At 45.3% G+C, this 27,546-nt stretch overlaps 1 protein-coding gene across 1 annotated transcript in view; it reads right to left on the minus strand.

Moving 5' to 3' along the window:
* The window catches only part of LOC145348236 (gamma-aminobutyric acid type B receptor subunit 1-like), a 226,536-nt gene extending 199,425 nt beyond the window's left edge, over window positions 1–27,111 (minus strand). The window contains exon 1 of the mRNA XM_080196436.1: window positions 26,473–27,111. The gene's annotated coding sequence lies outside the window, so the exon portion shown is untranslated. The remainder of the gene's footprint in view (window positions 1–26,472) is intronic.
* Window positions 27,112–27,546: the final 435 nt, after the last annotated feature.

A 27,546-nucleotide genomic window follows, 5' to 3' on the forward strand; every position in this document is an offset into this window, starting at 1 on the left:
GCAAGGTGCCACATAGGAGACTGTTAAATAAGTTAAGAGCCCTTGGTGTTAAGGGTAAGATCCTGGCATGGATAGAGATTGGTTGACTGGCAGAAGGCAGAGAGTGGGGATAAAGGTGTCTCTTTCAGGATGGCAGCTGGTGACTAGTGGAGTCCCTCAGGGGTCAGTGCTGGGACCACAACTTTTCACAATATACATTAGAAAGAACTGAAGGCACTGTTGCTAAATTTGCAGATGATACAAAGATATGTCGAGGAACAGGTAATATTGAGAAAGTGACGGGGCTACAGAAGGACTTGGACAGGTTAGGAGAGTGGGCAAAGAAGTGGCAGATGGAATACAATCTGGAAAATTGTGAGGTTACACACTTTGGAAGGAGGAATGGAGGCATTGACTATTTTCTAAATGGGAAAATGCTGAGGAAATCAGAAGCACAAAGGGACTTGGGAGTCCGTGTTCAAAATTCTCTTAAGGTTCAGTCGGCAGTTAGGGAGGCAAATGCAATGTTAGCATTCATATTGTGAGGGCTAGAATACAAGAGCAGGGATGTACTTCTGAAGCAGTATAAGGCTGTGGTTGGACCCCACTTGGAGTACTGTCAGCAGTTTTGGGCCCTTGTACCTAAGGAAGGATGTGCTGACCTTGGAAAGGGTCCACAGGAGGTTCGCAAGAATGATCCCTGGAATGAAGAGCTTGTCATACAAGGAACGGTTGAGGACTCTGGGTCTGTACTCGTTGGAGTTTAGAAGGATGAGGGGGGATCTTATTGAAACTTACAGGACACTGCAAAGCTGGATAGAGTGGGCATGGAGAGGATATTTCCATTAGTAGGAAAAACTAGAACCAGAGGGCTAGACGAAAGGGATGATCCTTTAAAACAGAGATGAGGAGGAATTTCTTCAGCCAGGGAGTGGTGAATATGTGGAACTCTCTGCTGGAAAGGGCTGTGGAGGCCAGGTCATTGAGTGTCTTTAAGACAGAGATACATAGGTCCTTAATTGATAAGGGGATCAGGGGTTATGGGGGAAAGGCAGGAGAATAGAAAAGGCAGGGATAGAAAAATTCAGCCATGATTGAATGGCAGAGCAGACTCGATGGGCCGACTGGCCTAGTTCTGCTCCTGTGTCTTATGGTCTTAACACTCAAGAAGCTGTACACCACCCAGGATGAAGCAGTCCGCTTGATTAGCACCCCATCCACAAACTTCCACTCCCCCTACCAGCGAAGCTCAGTCGCAGCAGTGTGTACTTTCTACAAGATGCACTGCAGCAATTCACCAAAGTTCCTTAGGCAGCACCTTCCAAACCCATGGCAACTTCCATCTAGATGGACAGGGGCAGCAGATACCTGCGAACACCACCACCTGTTAAGTTCCCCTGCAAATCACTCACCATCCTGACTTGGAAATATATCACCGTTCCTTCACTGTCGCTGGGTCAAAATCCTGGAATTCCCTCCCTAATGGAATTGTGGGTCATCCCACAGCACAGGGACTGCAGCGATTCAAGAAGGCAGCTCACCACCACCTCCTCAAGGGTGACTAGCGATGGGCAATAAACGCTGGCCAGCCAGCGACACCCATGTCCCTCATATGAATTTTAAAAAGTCATGGAAAATCGTTAAAATCTAAATAATTAAAGCTTTGCAAAATTGTGAACATTTAAGAAACAGTTAATGACAACATGTTGCAAAATGCAGACCTCCTCAATCTGAGAATAAAACCAGAATCTTTACCACAATCTGCATTTTGGGCTGATCTCCACATATTCAATGCTGCCAGCAAGAGCTCACTGAATCCTCGATCATTTACATACATTTCATTCGCTTTGTCAAGCGGAGGATTGGGCTGCCTCACTGTCTAATCGCCAGATATGTTAGTTGCCCACCCTGGTGCGGAGGTGGGGCAGGGAACGGGTAAGCCCTCCTCGTGAACCTGTTCCTGGGACCTGGCAAAATTCACCATAAACAGGTTCAGGCAGCGGGTGATCGAGGGGTCGTCCAACCCTACTGTCTGCCCCTGTACCGGACTACATTCACAGACGGGTGTCTCTGAGGGAGCTTGTGGTGTCCGAGGGCACCAGTTAATGCCTTCCATGCCCGTGGGCACCACAGGGGCTGGGGTGTATTATCAACCCCTTTAATCACCTTTTGATTTGATGTTTTAAGTTTTCTTTCCACTTTGCCCCGTGTTTTGGCAGTTCCCTTCCTTCGAGGAGCTGTCCCTTTTAATTGTCCCTTAATTAATTTAATTTAGTTTATTTGGTTGGTCGAAATGATTGATATGTTAATCGACAAATGGTATCTATTCCCCTTAATTCCTCGGCACATTTACTTCCATGTAGCTGAGTTCAGAGATCCGAGCAATGGCAGATGGGATTCCACACTTCCAAAGGATTGGAATAGTGAGGCATTTTGGTATCTCAGAGAGGCAAGAACGAGAGAAACTCCAATCAAAAGAACAAGGCTGCATGCTGAAGAGGCTCTCCCAAGACAGGTGCAGCACAGAGTTAATACAGAGTAAAGCTCCCTCTACACTGTCCCCATCAAACACTCCCAGGACAGATACAGCACAGGGTTAGATACAGAGTAAAGCTCCCTCTACACTGTCCCCATCAAACACTCCCAGGACAGATACAGCACAGGGTTAGATACAGAGTAAAGCTCCCTCTACACTGTCCCCATCAAACACTCCCAGGACAGATACAGCACGGGGTTAGATACAGAGTAAAGATCCCTCTACACTGTCCCCATCAAACACTCCCAGGACAGGTACAGCACGGGGTTAGATACAGAGTAAAGATCCCTCTACACTGTCCCCATCTAATACTCCCAGCACAGGTACAGCACGGGGTTAGATACAGAGTAAAGATCCCTCTACACTGTCCCCATCAAACACTCCCAGGACAGGTACAACACGGGGTTAGATACAGAGTAAAGCTCCCTCTACACTGTCCCCATCAAACACTCCCAGGACAGGTACAGCACGGGGTTAGATACAGAGTAAATGTCTTTTATTTCAACAGCAATGAACAGCTCAAGCTCTTTACTGATGTTACTATTTCACACATTAATTACATTTGTCTGAGTGGGGGGAGGTGGGAGAGATGGTTATTCCCCTCCAAGTGGGAACAGGCTGCCCAGTGTCTAACTGTGAATGGAGTTGTGCGGGGGGAGGGGGTGAGAGGGTTAATCCTCTTCCCAGCGGGAACAGGCTGCCCAGTGTTTCAGTAAATTGAAATATCTCCCTGACAGCAGTGGGCTGTGATTCAGTGTGAACAGGTCCCATTGCTCCTGAGTCAACGTTGATCCGTGCCCAGAAATAGCAGGTGTAGGAGTCTCGGAGGGTCAAAATTCACAGAACTGAGAGAGGGAGTGAAAGCAAAATAACTTATTCCTTCTCTGGACGTGGGAGTTTTTGGCAGCATCAGCAATTTTTTTTTTTGCTTATCTCAATCTCTGCGAAGGAGATGGTGGTGAGCTATCTTACTGAGCATCTGGTAAAGATGCACCCACAGTCCTGTCTGGGGAAGTGCTCCAGAAACTTGACCCAAAACGCAAACCTATCAATTTCTGTCTCATAGAAACATAGAGATGCCTCATAGAAAACATTTCTTTGTGTCACAGCTTGGTATGGCCCCTGCTCGCCCCAAGGTCACAACAAACTACAAAAGGTCGTGAATGTAACCCAATCCATCACCTCACACCCATTGACTCTGTCTACACTTCCCGTTGCCTCGGCAAAGCAGCCAGCATCATTAACGACTCCACACACTCCGGACATTCTCTCTTCCATCTTTTTCCATTGGGAAAAAGATGCTAAAGTCTGAGATCATGTACCAACCGACTCAAGAACAGCTTCTTCCTTACTGCCATCAGACTTTTGAATTAAGTTGATCTTTCGCTACACCCTAGCTATGACTGTAACACTACATTCTGCACTCTCTCCTTTCCTTCTCTATGAATGGTATGCTTGTCTGTATAGCGCGCAAGAAACAATACCTTTCACTGTATGCTAATACACGTGACAATAATAAATCAAATCAAATCATAGAAACTAGAAGCGGGAGTTGGCCATTCGGCCCTTCAGGCCTGCTCCACCATTCATATTGATCATGGCTGGTCATTGAATTCAATATCCTGATCCTTCTCCCCATACCCCTTGATCCCTTTAGCCCCTAGAGCTAAATCTAATTTCTTCTTGAAATGAGACAATGTTTTGGCCTTAACTACTTTCTGTGGTAGTGAATTCCATTCACTACCCCCTGGGTGAAGCAATCTCTCCTCACCTCAGTTCGAAAAGTCTCGAATGTATTTGACAATCCTCCTGGGGTAGGGAATTCCAAAGATTCATAACCCATTGAGTGAAGAAATTGCACCTCATCTCCATCCTAAATAGCTGACCCCTTACTCTAAGTTCTTGTGGTGCAGTAGGTCGTGTCTCTAACTCAGAATCAGAAGTCCCGGTTTCAAATCCTACCACAGGACTTTTTTTTTTATTCATTCGTAGGACATGGACATCACTGGCTGGCCAGCATTTATTGCCCATCCCCAGTTGCCCGAGGGCAGTTGAGAGTCAACCACATTGCTGTGGCTCTGGAGTCACACATAGGCCACACCGGGTAAAGACGGCAGATTTCCTTCCCTAAGGCCACTGGTGAACCAGATGGGTTTTTCCGACGATGGTTTCATGCTCCTTAATTCCAGATTTTTAAAAGTTGAATTCAAATTCCACCATCTGCCACGGTGAGATTCGAACTCTGGTCCCCAGAACATGGGCTGAGTTTCTGGGCTAATAGTCTAGCGATAATACCACTGGGCCATCGCCTTCCCCTAAAGCAGAGGTGGGTGAGATGGTTAATCCTCTCCCTTGGGCCAAGGAAAGTGCATTCATAACACAGGCAAACAGGTTGCATATGGTGTTGAATTCTGGTCGCCACACTACCAGAAGGATATGGAGGCTTTAGAGAGAATGTGCAGACTCTGCACAGTCACCCAAGCCGTGAATCGAACCCAGGTCCCTGACACGCTGAGGCAGCAGTGCTAACCACTGTACCACCCTCTCTTTTTCCTTTTGTCTGTCATCAGGATATGTTTGCTTCCTTCCAATCCTTGGGATCTGCTCTACAATCCGAGGAATCCTGAAAGATCATAACCAGTGTGCACACTATCTTTGCAGTATGGGTGGTACAGTGTTAGCACCAGGGACCTGGGTTCGATCACCCGTTTGGGTCACTCTCTGTGCCGAGCCTGCACATTCTCCTCGTGTCTGCGTGGGTTTTCTCAGAGTGCTCCGGTTTCCTCCCACGGTCCAAAGGATGCGCTGGTTAGATGCATTGGCCATGCTAAATTCCCCCTCTGTGTAACCCGAACAGGCGCTGGAGTGTGGCAACTAGGGGATTTTCACAGTAACTCCATTGACGGTTTAATACAAACCTACTTGTGACAATAATAAATAAACTTTGCCTCTATTAAATCCCGAGGAAGCAGGTCAGCACGTGCAGAGGATTTGCCACCATTTATAATCCTCCTAAATTCTCCAGTACTACTTCTCACTTATCAACGATTTTGCTTTTTCAAAAGTTCCTCCTTTTTTGTTCCGCAATGTTTTCCAGAATATTCCATGGTAACTTCTGCTGCGGAACCAGGTACGATGTATTTGTTTAACATTTCTCCTTTCTCCTTATTCCCCATGATTATCACATTTGTCTTGGCCTCCGACAGGCCCTGGTTCACTAACCTCTACCTGTGGAAACATTTAGAGTCTGTTTTTAAAGGATCTTTTTGGTCTCCCTCCTCTTCCTTATTTGATTTCCTGGTCCAGTTTTTCAGCATTGTGAAATTCTCCCAATCCCCCGGCTTATCATCCGTCTTGGCAACACTTTAAGCCTCTTCCTTTGACCCGGTACTGCCTTTAACCCTTCCTATCGAGCAGCAGTTGGGCTACATTTTCTGCAGGTTTGTTCTGCCTTCAAGGAATGTATATTTGTTGTGAATGACCCACTGCAGGCAGCCTTCGGACAGACAAGGTGATTGCCCACATAGAAACTATGAGCAGGAGTAGGGCCATTCGGCCCTCCGAGCCTGCTCCTCCATTCAATGTGATCATGGCTGATCCTCTAACTCACTCCCACTTCCTCCTCCATATCCCTTAACACCACTAAAATCTAAAACATTATCATCACAGAATCCCTACAGTGCAGAAGAAAGCCATTTGGCCCATTGCGTCTGCACAGACCACATTCCCACTCAGGCCCTATTCCCGTAACCTCATATATTTAATCCCCGTAACACTAGGGTCAATTTACCAAGGCCAATAAACCTAACCCACACACCACATTGGACAGTGGGAGAAAACCAGAGCACGTGGAGGAAACCCATGCAGGCACGGAGAGAACGTGTAAACTCCACACAGAAGCTGGAATTGAACCTGGGACCCCAGCGCTGTGAGGCAGCAGAGCTAAACACTGTGCCACTGTGCTGCCCCAAGTCTATCTCTTTCTTGAATACATTGTGACTTGGCCTTCACGACCTTCTATGGAAGAGAATTCCACAGGTTCACCACCCTCTGAGTGTAGAAATGTTTCCTCACCTCAATTCTAAATGGTTTCTCCCGTATCCTGAGTCTGTGTTCCTGGTTCTAGATTCCCCAACCAGGGAAAACATCCTCCCTGCATCTTGTCTGTCCAACCATAAGGGACGTAGATATTGTGAACAGGAAGAAAATTTCCCCTTAGTAGAAGGGTCAATAACTAGGGGGCATAGATTTAAGGTCAGGCGCAGGAGATTTTGCAGGGATTTGAGGAAACACTTTTTCACCCAGTGTGGTGGGAACCTGGAACTCACTGCCTGAAAGTGTGTTAGAGGCTGGAACCCTCACCAACATTTAAGAAGCATTTAGATGGGCACTTGTAACAAAGTGTACAAGGGTATGGAGCAAGTGCTAGAAAAAAGGATTCGACTAGATAGTTGCTTGATGACCAGTGCAGATACAATGGGCTGAAGGGCCTCTTTTGATGTTGATTTGATTCTACAATAATGTGCAGTTTGTCGCAACTCAAATGTCATAAAGTCGAGGACAACCTGCATTCCTTCAGATAGTCGTCATTGTTTGATTATCGAAATAGAATATCCAGTGCAGAAAGAGGCCATTTGGCCCATTGAGCCCCCACCGACCACAATCTCACTCAGATCCTATCCCCGTAACCCACATATTTACTCTGCAAATCCTCCTGACACTAGGGTCAACTTAACACGGCCAATCCACCTAAACTGCACATCTTTGGACTGTGGGAGAAAATGGGAGCACCCGGAGGAAACTCATGCAGACACAGGGAGAACGTACAAATTCCACACCTGAGACTGGAATTGAACCACAGTCCCTGGCACTGTGCCACCGTGCTGTGTCATTCCCCAATCCACCTCAGCTAACATGCCCTTCCTGCCTCTGTAGTTTCCAGGGGTTTTTCTGGACTCTTGTTTTGGATTTAACTAAATGGCTTCCAAATGCAATCTCAAATTCAATCATATTATTATCAGATTGTAGGGCAGGATGGACAGGGAGCAGCTGTTCCCCTTCGTTGGAGGGTCACTTATGAGCAGACACAGGTTAAAAGTGAGGAGTGGGAGCTTTAGGAGGGAATTTGAGATAAAGCTTTTTTACCCAGAGGGTGGTGACGGTCTGAAATGTGCTGCCAGGGAGGGTGGTGGAACTGGGGTGCCTCACATCCTTTAAAAAGTACCTGGATTCATTCAGGGCTCGGGGTCAGGTGCTGGCAAGTGGGATTAGGTGGGCAGGTGAGGGCCTTTCCTGAGTCGGTGCAGACTCAATGGGCCGAAGGGCCTCTTCTGCACTGTAGCGCTCTGTGATTCTGTGATGTTATGGTCACTGCTCTCTGAAGGCCCCTCGACTGCAGATTATTAATCAAATCTTTCACACCGCGCAATACTAAATCCAGAATCTCCCCATTTCTGATCTGATTCCTCAACATATCGATCTAGAGGACCACGTTCTATTAAATTGCCTTCCACTTTATTGCTGTAAATCTGCTTTCCTCGGTCAATGTGAAGTTTAAAGCCCCCTCACCTCACCTACAATCACTTTATTACCCTTGATGTTTGTGATTCTAGTCTCCTGATTCGAGTTATAGAGCAATACAGAACAGATAAAGGACCTCTGGCCCAGTTGGTCCATGTTGACCATGGCGCTCTTCCAGCCAGTCCCAATTACCCACCTTTGGTCCATATCCCTCTGATCCTTTCCGCCGTGCGTACGTATCCAAATGTTTTTTAAATATTGCTGATGAACCTTCCTCAACCGCCTCCCCTGGCAGCTCATTCCACGTACACTCTGCCCTCTGCGTGGAGGAGTTGCCCCTCAGATCCCGTTTAAATCTTTCCCCTCTCACCTTAAACCTCGGCCCTCTAGTTTTCAATTCCCCTCCCCTGGGGGAAAAGACTGTCTGCGTTTATCCTATCTGTACCCCTCATGACCTCAGCAAGGTCAGCCCCTCATTCTCCTGTGTTCTGGGGAATAAAGTCCTCACCTGAACAACCGCTCCCTATAACTCGGGCCCACCAGTCCTGGCAACATCCTCATAAATCTTCTTCACACTCTTTCCAGTTTATTAATGTCTTTCCTATAACAGGGTGACCAAAACTGTACACAATACTCACACGCTGCCCTACAATTCTCTGCTTTGATGTGGGGTGGTACAGTGGTCAGCATTGCTGCCTCACAGCGCCAGGAACCCGGGTTCAATTCCCAGCTTGGGTCACTCTCTGTGAGGAGTCTGCACTATCTCCCAGTTTCCTCCGGGTGCTCCGGTTTCCTCCCACAGTCCATAGGTATGCGGGTCAGGTTGGTTGGCCATAATAAATTGTCCCTCAAACGTCAGGCAAACTAGCAGGATAAATACTTGGGGTTACAGGAATAGGGCCCTATAACTCTAATCAGGAGACTAGAATCACAAACATCAAGGGTAATAAAGTGATCGTAGGTGAGGTGAGGGGGCTTTAAACTTCACATTGACCGAGGAAAGCAGATTTACAGCAATAAAGTGGAAGGCAATTTAATAGAACGTGGTCCTCTAGATCGATATGTTGAGGAATCAGATCAGAAATGGGGAGATTCTGGATTTAGTATTGTGCGGTGTGAAAGATTTGATTATGGTTGGTGCAGGCTCGATGGGCTGAATGGCCTCTTTTAGCACTGTAGGGATTCTATAACTGTTCGGAAACACTACCATCGGTATTTCCAATCCCTTGCTGTTTCTTAACTCCACACGAAAGGATGGTTAACAGAAGTGTGACTTGTGGAATATGACAGGGTCAGTGTCAATTTGGACTTAAAAAACACTGACATAAGAACAGAAAACTGGTAACAGATTGTGTGGGTGTTGGTAGACATCGCTGGTCTGCAAGGGTCAGTACTGGGACCGCTGTTTTTCCTTTTCCGATTATATATGACCTGGATGTTGGAATACTGTGTAAAATTTCCAAGCACCTCTATCTAACCCGGAAACATTGCAAACAGTGAGGGCACGGTGGCACAGTGGTTAGCACTGCGTCTCACCCCGCCAGGGGTTCAATTCCAACCTTGGGTGACTGACTGTTGTGGAGTTTGCACATTCTCCACGTATCTGCTTGGGTTTCCTCCCATAGTCCGAAAGGTATGTTGATTGAGATACCTTGGAAAGAGGTGTTGGTTTTCACAGTAACTTCATTGCAGTGTTAATGTAAGCCTACTTGTGACGCCAATGAATAAACTTTAAAGATGTGTGGGTTAGGTGTATTGGCCATGCTAAAAAATAGCCCTTAGTGTCAGTGGCTAACAGGGGAAACACAGGGGTTACAGGGACAAGGGCCTGGGTGGGATTGTGGTCGATGCAGGCTCGAAGGGCTGAATGGCCTCCGTCTGCACTGTAGGGATTCTCTGGATTCTAAGATAAACTTTGTCTGCAATTTAAAGTTTTAAGGTAAAGGCTAACATTAACACTGCAATGAAGTTACTGTGAAAATCCCTCAGTCGGCACACTCCAACGCCTGTTGGGGTAGACTGAGGGATTAGCATGGCCAATCCACCTAACTAGCATGTGTGTGTGTGTGAGAGTGTGTGAGAGAGTGTGTGTATGTATGTGTTGGGGGGTACGGGGTCCTCAGCAGAAGATGCAAGGTGGCGTCGCTAACCTGAATTTGTGATGTGGATCTGCCAGCGTTGGATTGGGATAAGCACAGTAAGAAGTCTCACAGGGTAAAGCCCAACAGGTTTATTTGGTAGCACGAGCTTTCGGAGCATTGCTCCACCCAGCTGATGAAGGGGCAGCGCTCCGAAAGCTTGTGATTCCAAATAAACCTGTTGGATTTGAACCTGGTGCTGTGAGACTTCTTACCATAACCTGAATTTAACAGGCCTCCCTGGTTTTGAACTGCTACCAACTTCACGGCCTTGGTGCAGGGTCTGGTTTACATGCTCACAACACCAGGTTAAAGTCCAACAGGCTTATTTGGAATCACGAGCTTTCGGAGCACTGCCCCTTCATCAGGTGAGTGCAGGATTTGTTTCACAAATAGATCATGTGTAGACACAAACTCAATGACAAGACTCGATAAAGACAGTTCACCACCACCTTCTCGAGGGTAATTAGGAATGTGGGCAGTTCTTGCCTGTGGTGTCCACATGCAAATAAAGAATCGATTTTAAAATCCATGAGTCTTCTCTGTACGGCAAATGAATTGGTTCCGTTCCCCTGCCTCATCCTCTGGTTCTGAAAGTTTATTTCACCCAACTGACCACCCAGTTTCCTTTGGAATTTCTTTACTGTCCCTACTTTTGCCACCCTTGTGAGCAGCAGGTCATTCCCTCTCGCAGTGTTTGGGGGAAAAAGTCTTCCACATATCCCTCCCTCCCGCTCAAAATCCTAAAGTTAAGTTACTGGCTGAGGGTGGGTGTGGAAACAAGAGGTTTTAGTCTGTCTGGGTGCACCATATTGATGTTTCCAATTTGATGAAGCCACAACTAACTGTGAGGTGAAGGTTTCCTCTTTAGCCCAAAGAGCTTTACATGCTGCCAGTGTGAGTTAATAACGGTGGCCCGGAGGTACCTGAAACCTTGGGGGAACAACAGGGCCAAAAATCTCCCTCTTCAAACAACGAGACTCAGCAAAGACAACATAGGAACGGCAGAGAAACGTGTACCTTAAAAGAAATAAAGAGAGGGAAAATCGATTGGAACGAGAGAGGCAGAAGACAGAAAAGAAGGTATGGAAAATATGAAATAGTTTTATCTTTTAAGTCTCAAAGTCTGAAGCAATAGCCCAGGCAAGAACTGCCCACATCCCTAACTGCCCTCGAGAAGGTGGTGGTGGGCTGTCTTTTTAGAAGAATATAGAATCACTACAGTACAAAAAGAGGCCATTCAGCCCCTCAAGTCTGCACTGCCCAGGCACTATCCCTGTAACCCCACGTACTTACCCTGCTAATTTCTCGGATGCTAAGTGGTAATTTAGCACTCCCAATTCACCTAATCCGCACATCTTTGGAGAGTGAGAGGAAACCAGAGCACCCGGAGGAAACCCACACAGACACAGGGAGAACTTGCAGACTCCACACATGAGACAGCAGAGTTCAAATTGTTGTCTATCTGGGCTGGCGAGCTGGATTGGTAATGCAGAAAGATAAGAGTTTATTAACAAGGTCTTTACACTATTATTCACCAGACCCAACTCTGTGGTGAGTTTCACGGGGAATCAGTGCACAAATGCTGCAACCTCACGAAACCCATGAGGAGGTTGAGGGAGAGTTGCTATATCCATGAGGGCTAGCAGGTGAGGCGGAATAGCACACATTGCCCATCAGCTTAGGATGATTAGCAACTCACGGGGTACTGTTGTGAAGTTGAGTTTGTGAAGTGCGGTCCCTTTAAAAGATTGTTTTGTGTTCAGTGCTTGGATGTTTAAAATGGAGGTGCATACAGAGTACACAGATTGCAACATTTATAACAAGGATCAAGCATCAAGATCACCTTGGTAGCAGGCTTTTGAATTTTGAATTCAGCAGCCTATTAGTTTAATGAAAACACTTAGCTATCAGGGGCCTATCAAATTTGGATTTGCTGTTGTTGACAACATCAGGCCAATCCTGGTGCAGGAAATTTGATAGGCCAGTAGGGTTATAAAAGGGAACTCAACTACCTGTCTGCAGTGCAACTGAAGAGCTGCCACCTCTCAACACCTAGAGAGGGAAGAGCAGCTCCTGCCAGCTTAAGATGTCTCTTAAGAGAACTCTCCATCTAGCTAACTAAAGGGTACCAAAAATCAGAAAGAGCTTACAGGCAGTGAAATCGACAGAAGAATGCCAAAGGTTTCTCCAAAGCCAAGACACCTTGTTGCACTTTTTTTGAGAGTAACTAAATTATTATTTTTTTCATAATGAATGATCCTTGCATTTATTGAACAGCATTCTGTGGAACCTTACTTGCATTGGTGTGTTGCTTGTTTAGTTAAAGTTCACGGTTGGTTAAATAAATAACTTGTTGATTATTCACTGAAAGTGAGTGTCAGCTCTTTCTGTTAATGAACCTCTAAACGTTAGTGAAGAACAGTTAACACCTTCCCAAACACTTCTAACAGATTACGAAGCGACGTCGTCCTCTTTGGGGGATTCAGAGCGGCTTCTCAAAAGAGAATCAACCTCTGTGTCAGAACAGCATCTCTTCCTTGCCGCAGGTTGCTAGGTGATTTACACACTAATAATGGCGGGCAGCTATAAACCCGATGCCACCGTAGGCCGCAAATCCTGGGCTAACATAACATGGTATATCACTCTCATTTGGGTTGGGTCAGAGCAGGTGCCAGCTAGCTAGGAATCCACAATCAGGATTTTGTCTCATCGAATGGCTACAGTGCAGAAAGAGGCCATTCGGCCCATCAGGCCTGCACTGTTAACAATGGGGTAGCACAGTGGTTAGTACAACTGTCTCAGCATCAGGGACATGGGTTTGATTACCGGTTTGGGTCACTGTCTGTGTGAAGTTTGCACGTTCTCCCCGTGTCTGTGTGGGTTTCCTCCAGGTGCTCTGGTTTCCTCCCATAGTCTGAAAGACTTGCTGGTTAGGTGCATTGACCCAAACAGCGCCGGACTGTGGCGACTAGGGGAATTTCACAGTAACTTCATTGCAGTGTTAATGTAAGCCTACTTGTGACTAATAAATAAACTTTAACTTTACGTATTAACTCGCCCAGGCCCTAGTCCCGTAACCACACATATTTACCCTGCATATGCCCCGACACTAAGGGGCAATTTACCATGGCCAATCAACCTACCCTGAACATCTTTGGAATGTGGGAGGAAACCCACACAGTCACGGGGAGAATGTGCAGATTCCACACAGACAGTGACCCAAGCCAGCAATCGAACCCAGTTCCCTGGCACTGTGAGGCAGCAGTGCTAACCACTGTTACACCCTGTCTCAACACCACTAAAAGTGGCCATTCTTGGCATTACTTCAGGACTCCTATTTTTGCCAGATTACCATAGCAACATAACAATGTCACAAAATCACCTGGTACGTGTAACCTTGTCGCTTCCTTTCAACGCAGTCCCCCTTCCATGGTTCCGAAATGTGAGAAAAGGCACTTCCAGGACTTGCTAAGATTTCAAAATGACTAAGGAGCAACTGGCCCAGACAAAATTTTCAAATCCAGCAGCAGGCCCCAAATCTAAGAGCAGGCCGAAATGTGAGGGTCTTCTCATTGGGCATGATCGCACTGGAAGGGGGTGTAGAGGTGATTCACCAGGATGTTACCAGGGATGGAACATGTAGGTTATGAAGGGAATTTGGAGAGGTTTGGATTGTTTTCTCTGGAGCAGAGAAGACTGAGGCGGTGACCTGATCGAGGTGTACAAGATTATGAGGGACATGGACAGAGTAGATAAGGAGCAGCTGTTCCCCTTAGCAGAAGGTTCAGTCACGAGGGGATATAGGTTCAAGGTTATGGGGTAGGAGGTTTAGGGATGATGTGAGGAATGGCGACGGTCCAGAATGTGCTGCCTGGGAGGGTGGCAGAGGCGGGATGCCTCACATTCTTTGAAAAGTACCTGGATGAGCACTTGGCACTTCTTGACATTCAGGGCTATGGGCCAAGTGCTGGTAGACGGAATCAGGTAAGCAGGTCAGGGCGGGCATGCATTGATGCAGACTCAATGGGCTGAAGGGCCTCTTCTGCACTGCAGCATTCTGTGATTTTGTGATTTCTGGTTTAATAATTATCCTCATGGGTGTTCTTTCTTTAAAATGATTCATTAAAAACTTCTTTTATGTTTGTCACAAATGGTGGCTCTGGATTTCCACAACCATCGACAATGATTGGAGAGGCAAAGAGAAGGCAGGCCCATGATCACTGGGTCTCTGTTCCATTAGAATAATGTCTTACCATTCTCTCACAGGGACATGGCAGTCACTGGCTGGGCCAGTATTTGTTGCCTATCCCTAATTGTCCCTTAACTGAGTGGCTTGCTCGAGCGTTTCAGAATCACCCACATTACTGTGGATCTGTAGACCAGACCGGTTAAGAACGACAGGTTTCCTTCCTGAAATAACTCCTCCAAGGTCGGTGTCCCTTCACCAGATTCCACTTGATTCCACTCGTAAGAGTGCGTGAGGTACAAAGTCAGAATCCAGGCTGCTAGTAGCCCTGACATTCCTCATTATATATACAGATGAGACTCCCTGGCAATCATTACCTCAATCAGGGAGCTCATACTCCAACAGGCTCACCCCAGCACACTCCAGGCATTCACCACCCTCTGTGTGAAAAATTGCCCCTTACATCTCTTTTAAACTGTCCCCCTCTCACTCTCAATCTATGCCCCTGAGTATTTGACCCTTCAACCCTGGGAAAAAGGCTGGCTATCCGCTCTATTCAAGCCCCCCCTCATCCTCCGACGCTCCAATGAAAACAATCCAAGTTTGTTCAACCTTTCCTCATGGTTTATATCCTCCAAACCAGGCAACATCGTGGTAAATCTCTTCTGCACCCTTTCCAATGCATCAACATCCTTCCAGTAGCGTGGCAACCAGAATTATACACAATACTCCAAATGTGTCCTAACCAAAGTCTTATACAGCTGCAAATGATTTTCCAATTCCAGTACTCAATGCCCTGACCGATGAAGGCCAGTATGACTTCTTGACACCTTGTCCACCTGAATTGGCACCTTCAAGGAACTGTGGATCTGCACACCTAGATTCCTCTATCTGCTAATATTTCTGAGAGTGCTACCATTTACTGTAAACTTTTATTTTGCAATAGCCCTCACAACCTCAAACTTGTTCAGGTTAAATTCCATCTACCATCTTTCAGCCCAGGTCTCCAGTCACTTTATATCCTGCTTTATCCTCTGATAATCGTTCTCTCTATCCGCTATTCCACCAATTTTGAATCATCTGTAAATTATTAATTAGACCATCTACATTTTCCTCCAAATCATTTATATATATTACAAACAACAGAGGTCCCAGCGCTGATCCTTGTGGAACACCACTAGCCACAGGCCTCCGGTTAGAAAAGAGCCCTTCCATTGCTATTCTCTCTGTCTATACCCAAGCCAGTTTTGTATTCATCTTACCAGCTCAGCTCAGATCCCACATGACTGCACCTTCTGTTCCAGCCTGCCATGAGGAACCTTATGGGAAGCTTTACTAATGTCCATGTATACAACAACTACTGTTGGTCAATTTTTCTTGTCACTTCCTCAAAGAATTCAATCAAGTTTGTGAACCATGACCTCCCCTTCACAAAACCGTGCTGCCTATCGCTAATAAGCCTATTCTCTTCCAGATGTGAGTACATCCTGTCCCTAAGAACCTTCTCCAATAATTTCCCCACCACTGACGCAAGGCTCACAGGCCTGCAATTTCCCAGAATGTCTCTCCTGCCCTTCTTAAACACAGGAACAATGTTAGCTACTCTCCAATCCCGTGGCTAAAGAGGATACAAAGATTTTGGCCTGGGCCTCAGCAATTTCTTCTCTCGCTTCTCCCAGTATTCTTGGATCGACCCTTTCTGGCCCTGGGGGACTTGTCCGCCTTAATGTTTTTCAAAACCTCCAGTACCTCCTCCCTTTTTATTTCAATATGTCCTACAATGTCAACATTCTCCTTTCTACACTCACCATCCAGCCCATCCTTCTCCTTTGTGAATACTGATGCAAAGTACTTGTTAAGTACTACGTCATCTGGCTCCACACACAAACTCCCTCCACTGTCCTAGACTGGACCTACCTTTCCCTTAGCTACCCTCTTCCTCCTTATATTCGCATAAAAAGCCTTTGCATCCTCCTTAATCTTGCCTGCCAAGGACATTTCATGGTCCCTTTTTGTCCTCCTAAGTCCCCGTTTATGCTCTTTCCTGCTATCTTTATATTCCTCAACTACCTTATCTATTTTCAATTTCCTGAAATTTATGTTTGCCTCCTTCTTCTTTCTCACTAAGCTCACAGTCTCTCTTGTCATCCAGCTGGGTAAGATGCTCTTTCCGGGGAGTCAGTGAAGAGTTGATGGGCTGAACGGCCTCCCTCTGCACTGTAGGGATTCTATTTTATATATTCTGTGACACTGGGAAGCACTCCAGCCAATAGGTGCACAGTAAGATCCCACAAAGAGCCACACAGTGGTGACCAGCCACACTGCCCGTCATGGGAATTACAGCAGGCTGGCGGGGTTTAGTCTCAGTGACTGGGGCCTAAATGTTGACAAGGACTGAGCAGGGAGAACACCCCCTACTCTTCCTCAAACAGCACCATGGGCCAGTTTAACACCTTAAAGGAATGGCAGCCTCCCCCAGCAGTGCTGTAGCATTGCCCTCAGTATCTCAGCATTTCCTGTCCCCAATTCCAGGCAGACAAGGCTCGGAGAACGGCATTTTCCATTAGCCTCGGGAGGAATCGTATGAGCCTCAGGTGAACATGCCGGTAAAATTCCACTCGATGTTGTATTTCTATATTTTGCATTTCATTTCTGCTCTGCTTTGATCTTTGTTGATTATATTATTATCAATTATATCTGTTACATTATTATATTAATCATTATTAGTCAATAAAACTGTTGTTTTAATTCAATAACTCTCCCAGTTGTTCATTCCTGTTACATCCAGAGTACGGATTCGAACCTAAGACTCTGAAAGGGAGTCCCATGACCCTGTCCGTTGGGTGTTGTTACTCTGGAGAGGGACGCGAACCCAGGATCTCCTGAGTGAGAGGTCACAGGCAGTGGCTTAGTGGTACTGTTAAAGAATCGGAAAATCTCTACAGCGCTGAAGGAGGCTATTCGGCCCATCGATTCGGCACCGACCACAATCCCACCCAGGCCCTATCCCCATAACACTATGCATTTACCCTGCTGATCCCCCTGACACTAAGCAGCAATTGAGCATGGACAATCCACCGAACCTGCACATCTTTGGAGTATGAGAGGAAACCCACGCGGGCACAGGGCGAATGTACAAACTCCACACAGATAGTAACCCAAGGCCAGAATTGAACCCGGGTCCCTGGTGCTATGAGACAGCAGTGCTAATCACTGTGCCACCGTGCCGTCCAACAAGTAATCCAGAGACCCAGGTGGTGATGTGGTGGGTGACAGTGGAGGAGTGCTATTCTCACTGGACTACTAATATAGAGAGCCAGGGTAATGCTCTGGCGACCTGGGATCGAATCCCACCATGGCAGATGTTGAAATTTGATTTCAATCTGGAATTGGGAATCGACTGATGACCGTGAAACCATCGTCAATTGTTGGAAAAACCCATCACCAATGTCCTTTCGGGAAGGAAATCTGCTGTCCTTACCCAGTCTGGCCTACACGTGACTCCAGAGCCACAGCAATGAATTTTAAAAAAAGCCTTCTGAAATGGCCTAGCAAGCAGCTCAGTTCAAGGGGCAATGAGGGATGGGCAATAAGTGCTGGCATCACCAGTGACACCCACATCCGGTGAAGGAATAAGAAAAAAGACCAAATGAGCCAAAGCCTGAAATGCAGCCGAGTGACTGGGACTGATCGATCGGCTGGTTTGGGGATTATCGCTCCAGGTGGCAGCAGGGGGTGGGGAGGGGGATTCAGGTGTTGTTCATTTGAGACTCTCTGCTCTTTAATCGACCAGCTACCCGGCTGATAACATAGCGGGCACGTGATGGATGTTTGCTAGATGCACGATGCCCGAAACCTCCTGCATTGTGCGGAGCTGCGACAGCCTGAGGATGAACACTCGCAGCTACGTGCAGCCTGGAAGGACACACTCACCACGTAATGCCCCGTTAATGCCACTTTTGGGGACATTTGGCTCCACAGGTGAGCCTCCCTGAGCTGGGAGACCGGACCTCTTGCAGGGAATTGTGACAACCACAAGTGTGACACTTCACACCGCAACGGCCTGGAGGGCTCACACTTGTTCTAGATGAGGCCGGGATGCAAGGAGGCTCCCGGGCAGAGAGGGAACCCCTGGAAAGGTACCTCCAGAGCCAGCTTTACACCAACGGCATTCCGGAGAGAAAAGAGCCCACAGCCCTGCAGCCCATATCGGTGACAGAAACATTGAATATCATCAGAGGATCCACCAACGTCACCTCAGACAAACATGTGAAGCAGAACCGCAAAACACACTATGAGAGCTTCCTGAACAACTCCAATGCTGATAAGCATATAAACCTCCATACCCTCGACTAGATTCCAGTCCATAACTGTCTCCCGGGTGCCAACAGTCCAATCTTCAAACCATCTGAACCCTCGATTAGATTCCAGTCTGTAACTCACTCCCAGGTATCCATTATTCTATATATAAACCATCTGAACCCCTCGATTAGATTCCAGTCTGTAACTCACTCCCAGATATCCATTATTCTATATATAAACCATCTGAACCATCGATTAGATTCCAGTCTGTAACTCACTCCCAGATACCCATTATTCTATATATAAACCATCTGAACCTCTCGATTAGATTCCAGTCTGTAACTCACTCCCAGGTATCCATTATTCTATATATAAACCATCTGAACCCCTCGATTAGATTCCAGTCTGTAACTCACTCCCAGATACCCATTATTCTATATATAAACCATCTGAACCACTCGATTAGATTCCAGTCTGTAACTCACTCCCAGATATCCATTATTCTATATATAAACCATCTGAACCCCTCGATTAGATTCCAGTCTGTAACTCACTCCCAGATACCCATTATTCTATATATAAACCATCTGAACCCTCGATTAGATTCCAGTCTGTAACTCACTCCCAGATACCCATTATTCTATATATAAACCATCTGAACCATCGATTAGATTCCAGTCTGTAACTCACTCCCAGATACCCATTATTCTATATATAAACCATCTGAACCTCTCGATTAGATTCCAGTCTGTAACTCACTCCCAGGTATCCATTATTCTATATATAAACCATCTGAACCCCTCGATTAGATTCCAGTCTGTAACTCACTCCCAGATACCCATTATTCTATATATAAACCATCTGAACCACTCGATTAGATTCCAGTCTGTAACTCACTCCCAGATATCCATTATTCTATATATAAACCATCTGAACCCCTCGATTAGATTCCAGTCTGTAACTCACTCCCAGATACCCATTATTCTATATATAAACCATCTGAACCCTCGATTAGATTCCAGTCTGTAACTCACTCCCAGGTATCCATTATTCTATATATAAACCATCTGAACATCTCAATTAGATTCCAGTCTGTAACTCACTCCCAGATACCCATTATTCTATATATAAACCATCTGAACCCCTCGATTAGATTCCAGTCTGTAACTCACTCCCAGGTATCCATTATTCTATATATAAACCATCTGAACCCCTCGATTAGATTCCAGTCTGTAACTCACTCCCGGGTATCCATTGTTCTATATATAAACCATCTGAACCCCTCGATTAGATTCCAGTCTGTAACTCACTCCCAGGTATCCATTATTCTATATATAAACCATCTGAATCCCTCGATTAGATTCCAGTCTGTAACTCACTCCCGGGTATCCATTATTCTATATATAAACCATCTGAACCCCTCGATTAGATTCCAGTCTGTAACTCACTCCCAGATGTCCATTATTCTATATATAAACCATCTGAACCTCTCGATTAGATTCCAGTCTGTAACTCACTCCCAGGTATCCATTATTCTATATATAAACCATCTGAACCCCTCGATTAGATTCCAGTCTGTAACTCACTCCCAGGTATCCATTATTCTATATATAAACCATCTGAACCCCTCGATTAGATTCCAGTCTGTAACTCACTCCCAGGTATCCATTATTCTATATATAAACCATCTGAACCCCTCGATTAGATTCCAGTCTGTAACTCACTCCCAGATGTCCATTATTCTATATATAAACCATCTGAACATCTCAATTAGATTCCAGTCTGTAACTCACTCCCGGGTATCCATTATTCTATATATAAACCATCTGAACCCCTCGATTAGATTCCAGTCTGTAACTCACTCCCGGGTATCCATTATTCTATATATAAACCATCTGAACCCCTCGATTAGATTCCAGTCTGTAACTCACTCCCAGATACCCATTATTCTATATATAAACCATCTGAACCCCTCGATTAGATTCCAGTCTGTAACTCACTCCCAGGTATCCATTATTCTATATATAAACCATCTGAATGCCTCAATTAGATTCCAGTCTGTAACTCACTCCCAGGTATCCATTATTCTATATATAAACCATCTGAACCTCTCGATTAGATTCCAGTCTGTAACTCACTCCCAGATACCCATTATTCTATATATAAACCATCTGAACCCCTCGATTAGATTCCAGTCTGTAACTCACTCCCAGGTATCCATTATTCTATATATAAACCATCTGAACCTCTCGATTAGATTCCAGTCTGTAACTCACTCCCAGGTATCCATTATTCTATATATAAACCATCTGAACCCCTCGATTAGATTCCAGTCTGTAACTCACTCCCAGATACCCATTATTTTATATATAAACCATCTGAACCCCTCGATTAGATTCCAGTCTGTAACTCACTCTGAGATACCCATTATTCTATATATAAACCATCTGAACCCCTCGATTAGATTCCAGTCTGTAACTCACTCCCAGGTATCCATTATTCTGTATATAAACCATCTGAACCCCTCGATTAGATTCCAGTCTGTAACTCACTCCCAGATATCCATTATTCTATATATAAACCATCTGAAGCCCTCGATTAGATTCCAGTCTGTAACTCACTCCCAGATATCCATTATTCTATATATAAACCATCTGAAGCCCTCGATTAGATTCCAGTCTGTAACTCACTCCCAGATATCCATTATTCTATATATAAACCATTTGAAGCCCTCGATTAGATTCCAGTCTGTAACTCACTCCCAGATACCCATTATTCTATATATAAACCATCTGAACCCCTTGATTAGATTCCAGTCTGTAACTCACTCCCAGATACCCATTATTCTATATATAAACCATCTGAACCCCTCGATTAGATTCTGGTCTGTAACTCGCTCCCAGGTATCCATTATTCTATATATATACCACCTGAACCCCTCGATTAGATTCCAGTCTGTAACTCACTCCCAGATACCCATTATTCTATATATAAACCATCTGAACCCCTCGATTAGATTCCAGTCTGTAACTCACTCCCAGATACCCATTATTCTGTATATAAACCATCTGAACCCCTCGATTAGATTCCAGTCTGTAACTCACTCCCAGATACCCATTATTCTATATATAAACCATCTGAACCCCTCGATTAGATTCCGGTCTGTAACTCACTCCCAGATATCCATTATTCTATATATAAACCATTATTCAAAATAAACTATTATTCTATAAATAAATCTCAATTAGATTCCAGTCTGTAACTAACTCCCAGAGCCACTATTCAGGGCCCTTTTTGGGTGTGAAAGCTTGGTGAAGTTGGGAGTAAAGTGCGTCGTGCGATCTGTGCCTGCCTCCATGCCGACTGCCACTTTAGCAAGGCCCGAAAATGGCTGCAATTGGGACCGCTTCCGAAATGGGCACGACAGCCATTTAAATGTATTTGCCTGCATTTAAATTGACTTCCTGGGACACTCAGCCTTACCGGCACTTCCCCCTCTATCATCGTGTTCACCCATCCAAAATCGGCGCGAAACAGAACGCTCTACAAAAGTCCACTTAGTGAGGGGGTAAATGCTGAGCGTTTAACAGCTCTCTGCTTGGGTGGAGCGGGGCAGGCAGCACGTGGGAAGGTGGGTCTGATGGCTCTCTTCTTGCGAACGGTGAAGGGGAGAGGGTCTGCTGCCACCCTGCCTGAGGTCAGTGAGGGGAAGGGGGAGATTCACTGCCACTCTGCCTGAGATTGGTGGAGGGGTAAGGGTGCGAGGGGCCCGAGAGCGACGTGGCAGGGGAGCCACATTCTATCATTTTTCTTCTGTGCACTGGCAGTTGGAGGTGCCAATCGGAGCTGCAGGATTTCGGGCGCATTAAGCCCTGCCCACAGGCTTGTGCAGTGCAATTCGGAATCACTGATATTTTTACTCGCTGAGTGCGTACAGGGGGGCCTCAGAACGGGTCCAAAAATCAGATCTGAGACACTCCAGTTTCAAGTCCACCCAAGTAATTAGAATGAAAATGGTAAAATATATAAACCACCTGAACTCCTCCGTTAAAGTCATGTCTGTAACACCCCCCCAGTTAGCCAATATTCTATATATAAACCATCTGAATGCCTCAATTAGATTCCAGTCTGTAACTCACTCCCAGATATCCATTATTCTATATATAAACCATCTGAACCCCTCAATTAGATTCCAGTCTGTAACTCACTCCCAGGTATCCATTATTCCACATAAACAATCTCAACACCTCAATTACATTCCAGTCTGTAACTCACTCCCAGGTATCCATTATTCTAGACAAACCATCTGAACCCCATGATTAGATTCCAGTCTGTGACTAACTCGCAGATATCCATTATTCTATTAACAAACCACTGAACCTTTGATTAGATTCTAGTCTGTAACTCACTCCCAGGTATCCATTATTCTATATATAAACCATCTGAACCCCTCGATTAGATTCCAGTCTGTAACTCACTCCCAGGTATCCATTATTCTATAAACCATCTGAACCCCTCGATTAGATTCCAGTCTGTAACTCACTCCCGGGTATCCATTATTCTGTATATAAACCATTTGAACCCCTCGATTAGATTCCAGTCTGTAACTCACTCCCAGGTATCCATTATTCTATATATAAACCATCTGAACCTCTCGATTAGATTCCAGTCTGTAACTCACTCCCAGGTATCCATTATTCTATATATAAACCATCTGAACCCCTCGATTAGATTCCAGTCTGTAACTCGCTCCCAGGTATCCATTATTCTATATATAAACCATCTGAACCCCTCGATTAGATTCCAATCTGTAACTCACTCCCAGGTATCCATTATTCTATATATAAACCATTTGAATCCCTCGATTAGATTCCAGTCTGTAACTCAAGCCCAACTGTACATTATTCCATATATAAACTATCTGAACCCCTCGATTAAATTCCAGTCTGTAACAAATCCCAGGTATCTACTATTCAATAGATAAACCATCTGAATGCTTTGATTAGATACTAATCTGTAACTCACTCCCAGTTATCCCCTTTCAATATATAAAGCTTTTAAAAGCTTTGATTAGATTCCAGTCTGCATCTCACTCCCAGGTAACTATTATTCAATATGTAAACCATCTGAACCTCTTGATTAGATTCCAGTCTGCTACTAACTCCCAGGTATCCATCAATGAACATATAAACAATCAGAACCCCTCGATTAGATTCCAGTTCGTAATTCACTCCAGCTATACATTATTCTATATATAAACCATCTGAACCCCTCGATTAGATTCCAGTCTGTAACTCACTCCCAGGTATCCATTATTCTATATATAAACAATCTGAACCTTTCGATTAGATTCTAGTCTGTAACAAATCCCAGGTATTTACTATTCAATAGATAAACCATCTGAATGCTTTGTTTAGATTCTAATCTGTAACTCACTCCCAGTATCTCCTATTCAATATATAAAGATTCTAAAACCCCTTGATTAGATTCCAGCCTATAACTCACTCCCAGGTATCCATTATTCTATACATATACCATCTGAACCCTCGATTAGATTCCAGTCTGTAACTCACTCCTAGGTATCCATTATTCTATATATAAACCATTTGAACCCCTCGATTAGATTCCAGTCTGTAATTCACTCCCAGATATCCATTATTCTATATATAAACCATCTGAAACTCTCAATTAGATTCCAGTCTGTAACACACTCCCAGGTATACATTATTCTGTATATAAACCATCTGATCCCCTCAATTAGATTCCAGTCTGCAACAAATCCCAGGTATCTACTATTCATTAGATAAACCATCTGAATGCTTTGATTATATTCTAATATTTAACTCACTCCCAGTATCCCCTATTCAATATATAAAGCTTTTAAAGCTTTGATTAGATTACAGGCTGTATCTCACTCCCAAGTAAGTATTCTTCAATATGTAAACCATCTGACCCCCCCTCAATTAGACTCCAGTCTGTAACTCACTCCCAGGTATCCATTATTCTATGTATAAACCATCTGAACCTCTCGATTAGATTCCAGCCTGTAACTCACTCCCTGGAATCCATCAATGAACATATAACATGGATAAGATGGCTTTCGAGTGATATGGGCCAAATGCAGGCAAGTGAGACTAGCTTAGGGGTTTAAATAAAGGGGTGGCATGAACAAGTTGGGCTGAAGGGCCTGTTTCCGTGCCGTAAATCTCTATAACTGTATGAGTCTATAAACCATCAGAACCCCTTGATTAAATTTCAGTCTGTAACTCAATCCAGCTATACATTATTCTATATATAAACCATCTGAACCCCTCGATTAGATTCCAGTCTGTAACTCGCTCCCAGGTATCCATTATTCTGTATATAAACCATCTGAACCCCTCGATTAGATTCCAGTCTGTAACTCACTCCCAGATATCCATTATTCTATATACAAACCATCTGATCCTCCCGATTAGATTCCAGTCTGTAACTCGCTCCCAGGTATCCATTATTCTGTATATAAACCATCTGAACCCCTCGATTAGATTCCAGTCTGTAGCTCACTCCCAGATACCCATTATTCTATATACAAACCATCTGAACCCCTCGATTAGATTCCAGTCTGTAACTCACTCCCAGGTATCCATTATTCTATATATAAACCATCTGAACCCCTCGATTAGATTCCAGTCTGTAACTCACTCCCAGGTATCCATTATTCTATATATAAACCATCTGAACCCCTCGATTAGATTCCAGTCTGTAACTCACTCCCAGGTATCCATTATTCTATATATAAACCATCTGAACCCCTCGATTAGATTCCAGTCTGTAACTCACTCCCAGGTATCCATTATTCTATATACAAACCATCTGAACCCTTCTATAAGATTCCAGGCTGTAATGACATGATAGACCCTATTTCCTAGTCCACCCTCTTTATACTAAATTAGTGTATTTTGCCTGGCATTGTCTTTCTCACTCTAAGTCTTTCCATTCATTCTAGGTGCTGAGCGCCCAGCCTGCAGCCTGCAGTGTAGGAAGCAAAATTACTGAGGAATCACTTGCTGGAATGGTTGAAAACATTGATCTGACAACACTGCCTGCAGGCCGGGGCGACAGGCACTTCCTGTCCCTAACATCACCAAACCCTTTGAAATATTCCCAAACATGTTATCTTGCTCTCTCTCTCTCTCCATCTCTGTCCTCCACATCCCACCTCTCAAAGCAGCCACGCGAGAGAGCAGAAGGCTCCAGCGCCCAGAGGGTTAACTGCTAGTAGGTGTGGATGCCCAAGTGGGAAGATCCCAGCTCACCTGAAAAGCACCTCAGCACAGAAAACACCCCCATCCCATCCCTGTAACAAGGCTGCCAGGGGAGAGAGGGAGGGTTGATCCCAGTGCATTGTCTGCCCCACAGCACAGTGTGTCTGTGTGTAGAGGGAGCAATCAGTCCACAACCCACATTGCCTCCTATGAGCGCCTCTCTTCCTCCCTCCCTCAGTATCTGCCCCTTCCCTCCCTCGGGATGGGATGTGTGTGCACCCAGCTGCAACAAGAAAACAAACCCTTCTGCACACTGCCGGAACCCATTGTTACATTGTGAAAACTGACATTTCCAAACCTCCTGTCTGCACACATTTATACACACACATTTCTATATACACACAGATTTGCAAAACAGCATCAACGAGTGGACTATATGGTGGTGGTGGGGCGGGGGGGGGAGAGGGAGGGGAGTGGAGCTGTGTTCTTGAGGGTGAGGGGAGGGAGGGTTCTGAGGGTGAGGGGAGAGAGGGTAAGAGGGGATGGTTGTCAGGTACTTACCAGGAAATAGCAGCGTGGGATCCTCAAGCAAGCCTCTCTCGGTAAAAGCAGCCAGGGGAAATCCACACAAAATCTTCTTCATATAAACCAGTCCCAGCGATAGCGGCAGGAGGGAGGGATTGAGGTTTGGGTGAGAGGGAGGGAGGGAGGGAGGAGGGGGGGGGAAGAGAAAATCAATTAGATGCAGAATTTGCCCATCTCTCTCACTGACTGGTCTCGTTGCTGAGGCTGTGGATGTTCCTGAGGTCCAAATCCTTGATGTGAAATTTTAAACCGAGAATTAAAAGAGGTGAGTGATTATACCCCTTTCCCTCTCCTCACTCCCCACCTCTTTTGAGAGAGACAAAAAAATCCTTGTGCTTAAAACTATAGGGAGTTGGGTGGAAGAGTCCAGGAGAGGATTTGATGTCCCGTCTCTCTCTCTCTCTCTTCCTCTGTCAAGGAAGGAGCTTCTGCTGACAGCAAAAAAAAACATCAGGTTGAAACGATGGGCAAAAGATCCAGGAATGTTTCATGCACACTGTCGTTGAGTTGAGGGTGAGAGAGAGCCTTTCCTGATTGTGTGCTTTTTGTTAGTGGAGAGAGGGAAGGAAGGAGGGAGAGAGGGAAGCAGGGAGGGAGGAGGGGTAAGGTAGAGAAGGTGAAATATAAGGAGGGAGGGAAGGAGAGGGGAGGGAGCTTAGAGTGGATCAGTTTCAAGACCTCTTGGGTAGATTTCAATGCAAAAAGGGGGGCTTCCTGCTTGTCAATTTCAGTCCTTCCACAATCTCTCCCTGTCTCAAATCTCACAACTCTGATATAGTATAGAAATGGAGAGGGAGAGATTTGATTTTCCCCCACCCCGTGAGCAATTTACAGCGGATTTCAATCCACACGGAGCTCTGCATAATTGTCAGAGAGAGAAGCCAGGCGGTTGATGCTTTAAAACACATATCCGTCACCAGATCTTTTAAAGGGCTCCCCCTCCCCCCATTCACACACACACACACACACACACACAAAATGTTCCCATTCTTTGTAATGTTATTTTCCTTCTCTTCCCACCACATTCCCGCCACCCCCACCCCTCAGCCC

Source organism: Carcharhinus amblyrhynchos, chromosome 9 (genome assembly GCF_965287045.1).
Source record: "Carcharhinus amblyrhynchos chromosome 9, sCarAmb.v2.hapA, whole genome shotgun sequence".
Classification (NCBI taxonomy): domain Eukaryota; kingdom Metazoa; phylum Chordata; class Chondrichthyes; order Carcharhiniformes; family Carcharhinidae; genus Carcharhinus; species Carcharhinus amblyrhynchos.